Raw genomic sequence first — 16,001 nt, forward strand, 5'->3', positions numbered from 1 at the left:
AGACCAGGGAGCAAACCCGTGTCCCCTGCATTGGCAGGTGGATTCTTAACCACTGCGCCACCATGGAAGTCCCTGCCATTTTTTTGTTGTGAATTTTATTTTATTTTTTTATACAACATCTTCTTATTAGTTATCTATTTTATACATATTAGTGTATATATGTCAATCCCAATCTCCCAATTCATCCCACCAGCGCCCCCATTACTATAATCCAAAGACCTAGAAAAATGTCTCTCAGGCAGTACATAATTACTGAACATTTGATGAATGAATGAATAGGTGAGCAGGTTCATTTATGTGTTTATAATTCTGATACTATGAACCCTGACTTTGAATTAGCATTTAATAATAAAAATACTACAAAATTGAGTTAAGTGTCTATTCCAAATTGCATGCTAAAAAGACAGGTAGGTTCCCCCCAAAATGATACAAAATGAGAAAGGAAACTTCTTTCAATTAAGTGTGACCAAGCTGTATCTTCTTAGAACAGAATACTGCTTATCATTTCCCCTAGAAATCTCTGAAGGAAAATAACACGCTATTTATTTACCAAATTCTTTTCAACCACCTCAGGAATCTCCCATTTTTTGATTTATGCAGAGACCACAAATAATATAGAAGCCAGAAAATAATAAAAGAAAGTCTTGTATCTCCCATACAGAACACTATTTAGCAAATTCAATATTAGGAGGTGACTTCTAAAAAGTTTTTCCTCTAGTAACTAATTTTTTAAAGTCAGAAATGACAAAATTATGCTACTGCACACTCAAAAATAAATATTCCTTCTATGGAATATTTTACAACAGAAGTTGTCTCAATAAATTCATTCGTCATCTACACATTTTAAAAAGGTTTAGTATAGCTGTCAATCAAACTCCAAGAGACTTGCCGTTTCTCATTAACTTTCCAACTGTATATTTATACAAACTAAATAATAAAATGCTCCAGTTGCTTACTGGTGTGTTTAATTAACTTACAGCAGTAAATTTCTATAACTAACTACTGTTAACACTTACTAGTATTTCATCACTAGACTCTTCACATCATGAACCTGGGAGTCATCATTTATATTAATGGGAGTTACTAACAAGCAGGATGGGAAGAACTAATTCTTTTGTAAGTCTTTTAAAAAGGTTTCCAATAATATAAATGAGTAGCACTCAAAATTCTTGGCATTTATTATCATCAATATTTCCTCAAAAGTAAATATGGAGAACCACTATTATAAATCTAAAACTAATCAAGAACTGGTATATGAAAATTATATGAATTATGAGAAAAAGTAACCACCTGCATCAACCCTGTATGAAAAGGAGATGCTGTATACAAAGAAACATGTATTCTAGTCTTAAAGGAAGTAGCTTTAAGAAAAAAAGGTGGGGGGGCTTCCCTGGTGGCGCAGTGATTAAAGAATCTGCCTGCCAATGCAAGGGACACGGGTTCGAGCCCTGGCCCGGGAAGATCCCACATGCCACGGAGCAACTAAGCCCGTGCACCACAACTACTGAGCCTGAGCTCCAGAGCCCGCAAGCCACAACTACTGAGCCCACATGCCACAACTAATGAAGCCTGCACACCTAGAGCCCGTGCTCCAAAACATGAGAAGCCACAATGAGAAGCCTGCTCACCGCAACAAAGAGTAGCCCCCGCTCACTGCAACTAGAGAAAGCCTGCACACAGCAACGAGGATCCAACACAGCCATAAATAAATAAATGAATGAATGAATAAATAAATTTATAAAAAAATTATGTTTCAATGTAATGGAGACCCTGAAAGGAATAGTACAAAAGGATAGAGTCACTTTAAAAAAAGTATATACTAGCTATATAATTGTGAATAATTCCAATACAGAATAACAGAGGTAGCCAAGAGATAATTTAATTATCTACATAATACAGACACCATAAATATTCATAGATAGCATAAATGTAAAAGCTACTCAAAAGCCTAATATATAACCAGGAGTGAGGCTGTTAGGTTGAGGAAAGTTTGTGCAGATTTAACTGTATTTTCAAATTGCCCTCTGAAACAAACTAATTGAAACTCTCACAAAGGATAAGAGTGCCTTTTCATCTATATGCTCACCAAATTAGGTACTAAACAGACATTCGACTTCTGGCCAGGTTGATGGAGGTAAAATGGTATCTCTTGTGGTGTTAATTTGCATTTTCCTGATTACCAGTGAGACTAGTAAAATACTAGTGAGTATTTTGTCCTTATGTTATTGGATATTTAGGGTTTGTTCTTCTGTAACAGCTTCTTTATACACTATGTCCATATTTCTATTGGGTTGACTGCTCCTTTTCTTATTAATATATAAAGGTTTTCTTCCCCACATATTCTGGATCCTGACCCTTGGCTGATCTATGTGATAACAAATCTCTTCTCCTGATACGTGGCTTCCCTTTTCATTTTGTTATTAGCAAGTTTTAAGAAATGAAATCAAAGTTATGGATCATTTCTCATATTATGGTCTGTATGTTTCTGTGATTTATTTAAGAGATCCTTTCTGAATTAGAAGCCATGGACTTCTCAGATTTCTCATTTCTACTTATTATTATCACCCCGTATACAAATATTTACTGACCGACTATTATATGCAATGGTAATTTTATATAAATTCCCTCTTTTACTCTTCACATTTCTCTAAAGCCAGTGCACAGAGACTAGTGAGGCAAAATAAACTGGTTCAAGATGTGCTTGATACTGAAGCTCTTTCAGAAGAGTGAAATGGAAAAGCCATTTCTCCTTTCCTAAGTTTAGAAAACACAACTTTTATTATTCACATGCCAGTATATATAGTTAATCCCTGTTAAATAGTTATATATGGAAGTGAATATATATTTAAGTCAAATTAGTCATATATTTATTATAACCAACCTGTGATCCAGAACACTTTATAAAGATCTATTACTATGCTTTGAATAAATGGATATATGTATATTGATATTAACCACTCAAAGCTAATCATCTTTGAAAGTAATTTTCATTTTTACATCAACTAAAGATTGAACTATTAACTTATCCCTCTTTTATTTATGCCTAAAAGAAAACTGCTGAGCAACCTCAAGTCACTCACCAGGCTGGGTGAGAAACTAGATGCTTTGGCCAATGGAAAGGGGCAATACCTGTTTTTTGCCAGGGTGTGTGTCTTTCTGTTGTATCTAGCCTTTGCTTGGGCAGCTCCTAAGCCTCTTCCACACTCAGCAGCTCAGATGTCTAGGGGCCACCTCCTAAAGCATGCCTTTGCTGGCTGCTCAACTTATCCCCAAGTATTTCTAACATGACCCTTATAATGCTGAGGATGACTGTCTACTGACTTGCTCTCCATCCCTGATGCCACTTCAGCAGCTGAGTAATTTCACCTAATACCAGCATCTTGTGCAGTGACAAACATGTACTAGTCCTCAACATATGGTCTGACTTCAGTGATGTAAGTCTTTTGTAATTTAACTCTCCTGTGACTTAACTATACATGAGTTAACTCTCATATCAATTTTTCATTTCAAGGAATTAGAGAAGAAAAACTCTGAAAACCAATTGATCATTTAATCCAATTCAGAAGTTACATTTGGTGATCTTATAACTGTAAATTATTGTGGGGAGAGGAGTAAAAAATGGCAGTGAATAGAACCATCTGGTTAAAAGAATGATATAAATTTGTTTTACAATTACACTATTATCCAGGACATAAATGTTATTCCTAGAAAACTGTCTAAAGAACTATTATAATAAGATGCTTTGGGAAGTTACAATAAGTTCACATCTACCTAAAAATAATTTTCTTACCTTTCCACCCATTTATTTCTTCAGAAAACTGAAAGATTCCACAAATCACTTACTCCAAACTCTCTGGCTTGATATAATTATCCTCATATCCCTCACTATTTGCCTACCAAAAGATCTAACATAAGAATTAAAGGAAAGAAAGATACTACTTTCAATGTCTTCATTCTTCAAAGTCTTATTTATTAGAGTAAATGATTAATTCATATCAGAATCCAAAGCATCTATGCCGTCATATGATGCACATTAATAACAGACCGCAGAAGGCCAGTCCATGCTACCTGGAGAACTCACTGATGCTCTGGGGACCTCCTGTTGAGAAACACTGATTTCACATATTCTAATAACCCATGACATAGCCCACTATTAACTAAATATATGATTCCTCTACTTTCCCCGGTCCCTCAAAGCATTACATTGAACCTCTCTACACTGATTTGAGCACACTGCAAACCAGAAAAGCAGTAAGTTCAAGTTAGGGTCACATGTCAGAGTCATCTGGTTTTCTTTTTTATTCCACTGTCCCATTATATTACTGTATTTTAATTTAGTTGGTTGCAGAAAGCTGAGATGACAATACTACTAGAGAAGACTTCCTCATCCAGATAATAACATCAGCACTGTAAAACACACTTCATTAAAAACAACACACACAACAATATGCTTCCAAATGTCAGAGATGAAATGGCTACACAATTACTTTTGACTCATTTTCTACATTTCCCCTCTCTCAGTGGACTGCCTAATCTCCGTAAGGTGTTCATTTCCTGTTTCACCCAGCAACCACCTTCTGCATTTTTATTTTGTTGATTTCTGCTGCCTAAAATTTCCATGGGGATTCCTCATTTTAAAACACACTCTTTGCTCTCACTCCTGAACACAGCCCAATTAGCACGGCTGCCTGTGCCTTGGATTACAACAGGCACTGAAGTTAATAGCTTCCCATGGTCCTAAGGGAGTGTATGAAACAAGGATTGTCCTGGCCAGAGCATCTAGAGTTAAAACTATGGGCTAGAGCATGGAGTGTCAGATTACTTAATAGCATTTGCAGAAACTGAACATCCCTTTTGCTCTCCTAATTCAATTCAAAAAATATTTATTGAGTGTTTACACAATACAAGGCTCTGGGTAAGACAATGGAGTAAGTTTCATGCCAAGTAAGATGCAGTTTCTACACTGAAAATATTTCAGACAACAAAAAGACAACTCTAATACATCACTTGTATCACTGGGTTGCTGTTAAAATGAAATGAGAACATATATAAACATAACTCATTTCTGAGATACTACATAGAAAGAATTGTTCATAGGATCACAAAAGGCTACGACAGTCCATCAAACTATGGGGAATTAAGAAAGACTTTACAAGGAAAGTTTTAGATAATCATGGAAGAGCTTTATGTACAACCACAATTAGGTTATGAACTGAGAGGGCACTGGGATAAGACTAAAAAAGTAAGTAGCGGGCCAGGCTGGGAACTGTTTAACTATTTGAACCTGCTCTACATTCCTTTTATGAATGAATAAGGGTTTCAGCATTCGCTGAACCGATAGGTCCTAAAACACAGACACTTACTTGACTCATTAGCAGATATTAGGCAGTAAACTCCCTGAGTAGTTGAAGTAAGAAACAAGCCTTCAGACCTGCAACAGTTTTTGTTTTGTTTTTTTTTTGTGTGTGGTACGCGGGCCTCTCACTGTTGTGGCCTCTCCTGTTACGGAGCACAGGCTCCGGACGCACAGGCTCAACGGCCATGGCTCACGGGCCCAGCCGCTCCACGGCATGTGGGATTCTCCCGGACTGGGGCACGAACCTGTGTCCCCTGCATCGGCAGGCGCACTCTCAACCACTGCACCACCAGGGAAGCCCCTGCAACAGTTTATTTTACCCTGTGCTCTGGGAAACTTCATTAGTCCTTTCCATTTACACCAATGACTGAAAGACGATGTACCCTGTGGCATTACTACAAAAAGAAATCTAGTACTATTCTACTGGGTTGCATTTTTAATTTTCCTTAACCTTTTCTTAGGCCCACGTTTCCTTTTAGCACCTAGAATTAGAAAAAAAAAATACATGGCTGCCTGGAATTACTGTTGCAAAGCTCAAAGTATACATAATCGTAGGTGCAAAATTTTATTGAGCATCTTCTGTGTGCCAAGCACTGTGCTTCATTTAAACCTCATGATAATCTAGTGGCATAGATATTATACCAGGTGAACCAAGACTCAGAGAGGACAACCTTTCCCCAGTTGCTCAGTGATTACAGGTGAAGTCCCAACATAACTTCAAAGACTTAAGTGATAAAAAACCAAAAACAAACTCTGCCTAGTTTAAATAAATTGAGGAAAGAGAGAAGAAAAGAGAGGCATTTTGCATTGTACCTTTTAGAGGAAAAACAAATGTTAAGTGAACCAACTGATAAATGAGATTTAAATAATTAACATTTTCAATAAGAACACGGTGACTCCGCTTAATATATAGGAATTCACATCATGGCATTTTTTACCAGTGAGCTTCCCCTAAACCAGGAAAGGGGTATTTCAGTCTCATATATAGCACCCCCCCCCTTTTTTTTTTTTTTGCGGTACGCGGGCCTCTCACTGTTGTGGCCTCTCCCGTTGGAGCACAGGCTCCAGACGCGAAGGCTCAGCGGCCATGGCTCACGGGCCTAGCCGCTCTGTGGCATGTGGGATCTTCCCGGACCGGGGCACGAACCCGTGTCCCCTGCATCGGCAGGCGGACTCTCAACCACTGCGCCACCAGGGAAACCCTATAGCCCCTTTTTGATAAATATACTTCTTCCATCTCCTAAATGCTTGCTTAAAAGTACTACGCTTAACAATTGGACCATCTTCTGGGCTTGATTCCCTCAGGGGGCCAGATCAACGTGAAGGCTTAGTTAACTTATTTGACCTTACTTCATCTTTCAACCTCTTTCTCCATTTGTGAAAAGAAGGGTTGACTCATACGACCTAAGAATATTCTGGCTGGTTTTAAAACACGTCTACAATGCTGCATGTACAGAAACATTTTTTTTCATCTTTATTTTTGTTCCACTGTGTACTCTTAGGTAGTTATAATGGAGCTGGACTATAGACATTTGGGAAAGTTTTCACATGAACAGAGATTTTTCAACTTAGGTCACACTACTGTGATCAAGTAGAAAACCTGAAAGAACTAATAATTTTATTCATTTCAGCTATATTAGTCACACTGAAAAATATTCGTTTGATTATACTTTTAAGGTGCACAGCAAGAAAAAATAGAAAACCAAAGCATTTGGTTCACCCTCTGCCTCAAGTCATCACAATCACTGTTCAATATAAAGGTCTGAGGTCTGAGTTCCTGACTACTTTAAATGCCAGCATCTGAGCAACAACCTATAACAAAATGAAGATGAAAGGTTACAAAAAATGTTCTAATTTATAGGATAAACAGTAGAAGAGTTGAAAATTAAGGCCACATCACTTAAGCCTAAGCATCATGTGAAAATCTCCCACTTCTGGAAGGAGGCCATCAGATTTAATTGGACGCCACGACAGTAAACATGCTAATTTAGTGAAAACAGCGACTACTTCTGAACTCTCCACATTAAAACAGCTTGATTACAAACAGAAGCTGAGAATGTTTATACGAAAGAATCTAGAATTTTTAATATAAGATGTGTCAACAGGTGTTTAAGTATGCCTAAAGCAGAGAAGAATAGCAATGAGGAGTCAGAATTATAGTCAGAAAAAATTTAGGTTTTCAATACATGCTAATGAAATCCCAAGGGTCAGTCACTATTTCTATAGAGAATCTGCTACTTATGCAAATAAAGTTCAAAGTATTCTCACTGATTCAAGGAGACACCATTAGAAAAAATTCTCATTCATTTATTAATAGGGCAATGTGGCCAGGCCAAGGGGTAGGCTGAAGGAATACAGATAGGGCATCAGTCTGAACACTGCCACTCAGCAAATTCCTTTGTCCCTTCCCTCCTGGCAAAATGCAAGCTGGTTATGCTGAAGGGGAAGCTCCATAAACATCCAGACATGCGAAGGTGGCTGAAAGGTGGCTCAAGTCACAGGCTTGGGGATCTGTCTCCCCAGCTCCTTTATGTATAAGTATACATGATGGCCATATGCACCCCAGTCACAAAAAGGTGGCAGATCATTAAAACTGACCATTCCTTCTCTCATGAGCATGAAATCCACATGCAATGACTACGATCTGGGCCCAGTATTGTCTGATTTTGGATATATCACAATTTCTTTGTACTCTAGAATTTGTTTCTAAAAGAAATCAGAAGCAATCAGGTTAAAAAAGCCATTCCTGGGGTTTTAGTCAAGATCTTCCACAGGAATAAACATAAGCACAAAAAAATCCACAAAATGGGAAAAGCAGCACTACCATTTCTCTTGGTTCCAATAATCCCACTACAGAAAAATAGCTGACCAGCTTTTAGAGATCTGTAAAAACCTTGTCAGGGACAGGCCAGGAAGTTTCAAAAGTGCCTGCCAATTTACACCACTCCCTATTTCTCCTTCTGAAAATAAAACAAAAAATTTCAGACATCTTTTGAGGGCTTGAAAAGCCAAATGCTCTGACCAGCTATGTCGTAGCTCAATGTATTGAGCTAGTCTATTCTGAATGTATTACCTAACGGATGGTTAAGTAGCACAACAACAAGGACCAACACATTTCATTTCAAAAACCACTTTAAAACCTACTTTTCAGTCCTCAGTGAAAAAAGAAATAAGGGGTAAAAGAACATTGCAGCTGGACTCTGGCTACATTCCTTCGTGTTTTGTGGTCTGAGCCTCAAAATGAAATGCAGCAAAGATTTCAGAGTTTCCCTTTACAGTGTGCAGGTGCACAAGTAATGGTTTAGGCAAGGCATCAGTCCAGACCTGGGCTTCAAACAGACCATACAAAGGAGAAAACTAGTTTTTGGTGTTTTTTTCCCCCTTCTAGCAAAACTAGCTAAATAGAGCTTTGAACCCTAATATATCACATTCCAACAGCCAGATGAAACAGGTAATCAGAGAGGGCAGAGGCTGAGGATTCCTAGGCCTATTACAATAAGCATAATTTATCCAATGAGTCATTTAATTCCTATTTTCCCATGAAGACCTGATTCCACCTAATACCCTGGAAAGGTTCACATGAAAATTGACACACTCAGGAGAAAAGAAAACCATGTCTAATCTGCTCCTTCAGTCATCCAGGCTAATAAATGAGAGGCTGATTCAATCAACAAGCATAATCAATAAATGTATTTGTATTTAGATATTTATTTACACATCTATGTTGTCCCAAAATGGATCTGAAGTGCTTTACTGCCCAGTGAAAATATTTGATAGTTCATAAAATCTAAGACAGCATCAACTGTGAACTGCATCATTAACTTATGTACCACTAAGAAAAGATAAATGCTATCAACCATGCCATTAATTGTAAGATGTATCTCATTTTTAGCAATATTAAAATGTCGAAAGTATTTACATTAGAATCAATAAAATACAATTTGTGTTTCAGTGAAAAGGGGAAGATAGAGGTATAATATAAAATTCATTCACTAAAAAGCAATTCCTGTGGTTCTCCTGGCTGCCAAAGAAAAAAATGAGTAACGTCATCACCAAAATCTCGCTGGCCTTCCCAGATTGCTTTGGAAAATCAATCAATAAACAAATCATCACTACTACTCACACTGGCGCATACTACTTGGAGTGCTCACATGTTAAGCTGCTCCTTCACAAATTAAAGTGCGCAGCTGATCTGGAGAGAGAGTATTTATCATTTCGAGGAGCACCCCTCCTTCAAGATCCCAAAGTGACCTTCCTACATAACTAATATTTTAAGGCAGATCATCATGCACAAATCTGATAAAAATCTGGAGAGATACTTAATATTCTTAATATGGAACCTACAGAAGCTTGGGAGGCATTCTCCACAAAACTACAAGGTCATCTCTGTGAAAGACATATCTGGTTATGGTATTCTCTCCTCTTAAAATTACCTAGGAGTTCCTTCATCCCTTACAAGTAGTGTTTTTCATCATTACACAAACAAATGGAATGGAGTCAGCAAAAATGGTACAGTAAGTAGATCAAAGGACTTGTCCCTCTAGAGAAACATTGAAAAAAAAAATCAAGCAAAAACTGTCAAAGGCTTACAACAACTGGCTGAACAATGAATCAAGAAAAAGGAAACTCAAAATCAGAAGGAATGCTTTGCAGCATTTTTACTTATCTTGTCCTTAACCCCCTCTCCAGCTCAGCAGTGGTCTTAAAGACAGCAGGCTGCCCTTGTGGGGCCCTGACCCCTGGTTCTTAAGGGAGCAGAGTAGATCTTATTCTAAAAAATTTGGGTTGGTTTGTTCTAACTTGTCTGGGGGCGACCTGCAGGACTAATGCAAGGTACTTGCCTTTGTTTTGCCTAGTCAGAGCTCACTCAGTGAGGAAAAGCAGAAGACACTGCTCAAGAAGTAAGACAAACCAGAGCTTCCCTGGTGGTGCAGTGGTTGAGAGTCCGCCTGCCGATGCAGGGGACACGGGTTCGTGCCCCGGTCCAGGAAGATCCCACATGCCACGGAGCGGCTGGGCCCGTGAGCCAAGGCCACTGAGCCTGCGCATCTGGAGCCTGTGCTCCGCAACAGGAGAGGCCACAACAGTGAGAGGCCCGCGTACCGCAAAGAAAAAAAAAAGAAAAGGAAAAAAAAAGAAAGCTTTCATATCAGTAACCTAACTTTACATCTAAAGGAATAGAAAACAAAACCCAAAACTAGCAGAATGAAAGAAATAATAATGATTAGAGTAGAGATAAAAGAGACAAAAACAACAGAGAGAATCAACAAAACCAAAAAGTCAATTCTTTGAAAAGATCCATCACATCTTCTCATTCTAGCTAAAAGTTTTTAGCTACAATAAGAAAATAAAAAACGGCTTCCCTGGTGGCGCAGTGGTTGGGAGTCCGCCTGCCGATGCAGGGGACACGGTTTGTGCCCCGGTCTGGGAAGATCCCACATGCCGCAGAGTGGCTGGGCCCGTGAGCCATGGCCGCTGAGCCTGCCCGTCCAGAGCCTGTGCTCCACAGTGGGAGAGGCCACAACGGTGAGAGGCCCATGTACCGCAAAAAAAAAAGAAAAAAGAAAATAAAAAAGACACAAACAACTAAAATCAGAAATGAGAATAGACATCATTAGAGACCTTACAGAAATGAAAGGGATTATAAAAAATACTATGAACAACTGTCACCAACAAATTAGATAACCTAGATGAAATGGTCTTGTTCTTAGAAACACACAAATGATATAAACTGAGTCAGGAATATATAAAAAATATGAACAGACCTATAATAAGAAATTGAATCACTAATCAAAAACCTCCCAACAAAGAAAAGAACAGAACCACTTGGCTCCACCGGTAAATTCTAACAAACATTTAAAAGAAGAATTAACAGCAATCCTCAAACTCTTCCAATAAAGTAGAAGAGAAGGGAACACTTACTTCATAATGCTTTCTACGAGGCCACTATTACCCTGACAGAAAAGCCATGCAAGAAGACTATAGTCTTCTATATATTCCTTATAAATATACATGCAAAAATCCTCAATGAATTGCTAGCAAACTGAAGCCAACAGCTTATTAAAAGGCCCTCTTTCATAAACAAGACCAAAAGACAAGCCTCAGAATGGGAGAAAATATTTGCAAATGAAGCAACCGACATAGGATTAATCTCCAAAATTTACAAGCAGCTCATGCAGCTCAATAACAAAAAAACAAACAACCCAATCCAAAAATGGGCAGAAGACCTAAATAGACATTTCTCCAAAGAAGATATACAGACTGCCAACAAACACATGAAAGAATGCTCAACATCATTAATCATTAGAGAAACGCAAATCAAAACTACAATGAGATATCATCTCACACCAGTCAGAATGGCCATCATCAAAAAATCTAGAAACAATAAATGCTGGAGAGGGTGTGGAGAAAAGGGAACACTCTTGCACTGCTGGTGGGAATGTGAATTGGTTCAGCCACTATGGAGAACAGTATGGAGGTTCCTTAAAAAACTACAAATAGAACTACCATATGACCCAGCAATCCCACTACTGGGCATATACCCTGAGAAAACCAAAATTCAAAAAGAGTCATGTACCAAAATGTTCATTGCAGCTCTATTTACAATAGCCCAGAGATGGAAACTACCTAAGTGCCCATCATCGGATGAATGGATAAAGAAGATGTGGCACATATATACAATGGAATATTACTCAGCCATAAAAAGAAACGAAATTGAGCTATTTGTAATGAGGTGGATAGACCTAGAGTCTGTCATACAGAGTGAAGTAAGTCAGAAAGAAAAAGACAAATACCGTATGCTAACACATATATATGGAATTTAAGAAAAAAAATGTCATGAAGAACCTAGGGGTAAGACAGGAATAAAGACGCAGACCTACTGGAGAACGGACTTGAGGATATGGGGAGGGGGAAGGGTGAGCTGTGACAGGGCGAGAGAGAGTCATGGACATATACACACTAACAAACATAGTAAGGTAGATAGCTAGTGGGAAGCAGCCGCATGGCACAGGGATATTGGCTCGGTGCTTTGTGACAGCCTGGAGGGGTGGGATAGGGAGGGTGGGAGGGAGGGAGACGCAAGAGGGAAGAGATATGGGAACATATGTATATGTATAACTGATTCACTTTGTTATAAAGCAGAAACTAACACACCATTGTAAAGCAATTATACCCCAATAAAGATGTTAAAAAAAAAAAAGGCCCTCTTTGCAGAAATAGAAAAGATGATCTTCAAATTCATATGGAATTGCAAAGGGCTCTGAATAGCCAGAAAAGTACTGAAAAAGAACAAAGTTGGAGCATTCACAATTTCAAAGTTTATTGTGGAATTGATATAACAATAGACATATGAACCTGTGGACTAGAACTGAGAGTTCAGAAATACTCTACGGCTAATTAATTTTCAACAAGTGTGCCAAAGCCATTCAATGAGGAAAGAATAGTCTCTTTAACAAATGATGCAGATACAGCTGGATATCCTAATGTAAAAGAATGGAGTTGGACCCCTAAGCCATAACATATACAAAAATTAACCCAAAGTGGGTCAAAGACCTACATATGAGAGATAAAATGCTATGACTATTTCAAGAAAACAAAGGGGTAAATCTTCATGAGCTCGGATTTAGCAATGGATTTTAGATATGAAACCAAAAGCTCTAGAAACAAACACACACAAAAAAGATAGATAAATTAGACCTGATCAAAATCCGAAACTTTTATGCATCAAAGTACACTATAAAGAAAGTAAAACAACTATTTTAATCTCCTCTTATTCACCCCATTAATAAGAGACCCCTAGGGTCATGGGGATGGTTGAACACTCAACATCTGACACTGGACATATGAGATTAAAAGCATATTACTAGTCACACATACTCAAATCCCAGGGGAGGAGGACACTGCATGCCACACAGACTCACATGGGGTTACACTTGAGAAGAGAGCGAACAACCAGGAGCTATGGGTGGCAGGCTCTGTAGTATGAAAAGGACAGAGTGGTGATGATTGGTTCCCAGGGAGGATGTGATTGGTTTGTTTCCATAATTACCCATCTGGCAAGGAACTGAAATTTACTACTCAGGAAAAAGCAGAGACTACCTAGACCCCTGAATAAAGAGGGTTGTTTGGATAGGGGGCCTGATCCACGGGAGCAGAGTTGGGAGGGACTATTCAAGGCCCTCCTGGTTTCACCAGATATCCAGGCAGCACATAATACTGACCTTAATTTTAGGCCTTAAACTGTAACAACAACCTAGAGAATGGGAGAAAATACTTGCAAATGATTTACCTGATAAGAGTCTAGTATGCAGAATATACAAAGAAGTCTTACAACTCAACGAAAACAGGAACAACCCAATTAAAAATATGGGCAAGAGGTGAGGAAGATTAAGAGGTACAGACTTCCAGTTATAAATTACATGAGTCACGGGTCTGAATTGTACAGTGTGGGGAGTATAGTCTTAATTATGTAATATCTTCGTATGGTGACAATAATTAGACTTATTGTAGTGATCATTTTGAAATGCACAGAAAAATCAAATCACTATGTTGTTACCAGGACATAGTGTTGTAGGTCAACTGTACTTCAAAAACAAACAAACTCATAGGAAAAGAGATCAGATTTATGGTCAACCAGAGGCGGAGGGGTAAGGGGTGGGAGGAAATTGTATGAAGGCAGTGAAAAGGTAAAAACTTCCAGTTATACGATAAACAAGTACTAGGGATGTAACATACAACATGATTGATATAATTAATACCGCTGAATGTTATAAGTAAAAGTGGTTAACAGAGTAAGTCCTAAGAGTTCTCATCACAAGGAAAAACATTTTTTTCTGTTTCTTTAATTGTTTTCCCTACATGAGATGATGGGTGTTCACTAAACTTACTGTGGTAAGCATTTCATGATGTATATAGGTCAGTCATTATGCTGTACACCTTGAACTTTTACGGTGCTGTATATCAATTACATCTCAATAAAACTGAAAGGAAAAATAACAGGCTGAAAATCTGAGTAGGTATTTCTCCAAACAAGATATACAAATGGCCAGCAAGAACATGAAGAAATGCTCAACATCATTAGTCATTAAGGAAATACAAATCAAAAGCACAATGATACGTATACCACTTTATACCAGGGAATGTTAAGCTGGTGTAGCTGTTGTGGAAAACAGTTTGGTGGTACCTCAAAAAGTTAAACATAGAATTACCATATGACCCAGCAATTCCACTTCAAGTTATATGCTCGAAAGAACTGAAAATGGATACTCAAGCAAATACTTGTACATGAATGATCACAGCCAAAAAGTGGAAATAACCCAAATGCCCATCAATAGATGAATGCATAAACAAAATGTGGTATATACATTCAATGGAATATTATTCAGCCATAAAAGTACATGAAGCACTGATTGTGCTCAATGTGGATACACTGAAAATATTAGGCTAAGTGAAAGAAACCCTAAACAAAAGGTTACATGTCGTAAATGATTCCAGTTATACGAAATATCCAGAAGAGGTATCCATAGAGACAGAAAGCAAATGGGGTGGTTGCCAGGGACTGAAGAAAGGGGTTACTGGGTAGGAGAACAGGGAGTGACTACTTAATAGATACAGGGTTTTCTTTCAGGGTGATGAAAATGTTTTGGAACTAGATAGAAGTGGTGATTACATAATACCATGAAGATACTAAATGCCACTGAATTGTACACTTTAAAAAAGTTATGTTATGTGAATTTCACCTCAAGTTTTTAAAAAGAGGAAAGAAACCATACTCATGTCCCCTTCTGTCAAACATATATATTTCAGGCTCTCTTTAAATAAAAGGTTTTGAAATTGAAAATAATACTTGGGCTATAAAGTAATCAGTGCCTTTGAAAAGGAACTGAATAGAACTATACACACGCTCCCTGCCCTCCACTTACAAGCCCTACCAGATACAGTACTAAATTCTTCCACTGATGCTCACCTTTCCTGCCTTTTCTCTTGCAGTTTCCTAAATAGAGTGGAGGATATTTCATTTCTTCACGCCCACGAACACAACATTTGCAATCCATCAGTAGAACAGTGGTTCTCAAACCTGACTGCACATTACAGTCACTTCAGGGGCTTTAGAAAAATATATTTCATGTCTGGGCTTATCAACTGAATCAGAATTTCTGGAGGAGAGGCATTTCCATGTTTCTATGCTAGATTATTTTTATTCTGCCTTTAGTATTTCCCTTAGTATAGGTCTGCTCAGATGCGTTTTCTCAGTACTGATAGTCTGAAATATCTTTATTTTGCCTTTACTTTTTTTTTTTTAATTAATTTATTTTTGGCCGCATTGGGTCTTCGTCGCTCTGCGTGGGGTTTCTCTAGTTGTGGCGAGTGGGGGCTACTCTTCATTGTGGTGCGCGGGCTTCTCATTGTGGTGGCTTCTCTTGTTGTGGAGCACGGGCCGTAGGCACATGGGGTTCAGTAGTTGTGGTGAACGGGCTTAGTTGCTCCATGGCATGTGGGATCTTCCCAGACCAGGGATCAAACCCATATCCCCTGCACTGGCGGCAGATTCTTAACCACTGTGCCACCGGGGAAGTCCCCTGCCTTTACTTTTGGACAACTCACTGAATACAGAATTCTAAGTTGGCAGTATCATTTTACATGC

The 16,001-nt window shown here is 38.4% G+C and overlaps 1 protein-coding gene across 3 annotated transcripts in view; it reads right to left on the bottom strand.

Annotated features, from left to right (window-relative positions):
- Positions 1–16,001, bottom strand: part of UVRAG (UV radiation resistance associated) — a 318,149-nt gene that overhangs the window by 109,025 nt on the left and 193,123 nt on the right. The gene's annotated exons all lie outside the window — the stretch shown is intronic.

This window comes from Leucopleurus acutus, assembly GCF_964270905.1.
Source record: "Leucopleurus acutus genome assembly, chromosome: 8".
Lineage (NCBI taxonomy): Eukaryota > Metazoa > Chordata > Mammalia > Artiodactyla > Delphinidae > Leucopleurus > Leucopleurus acutus.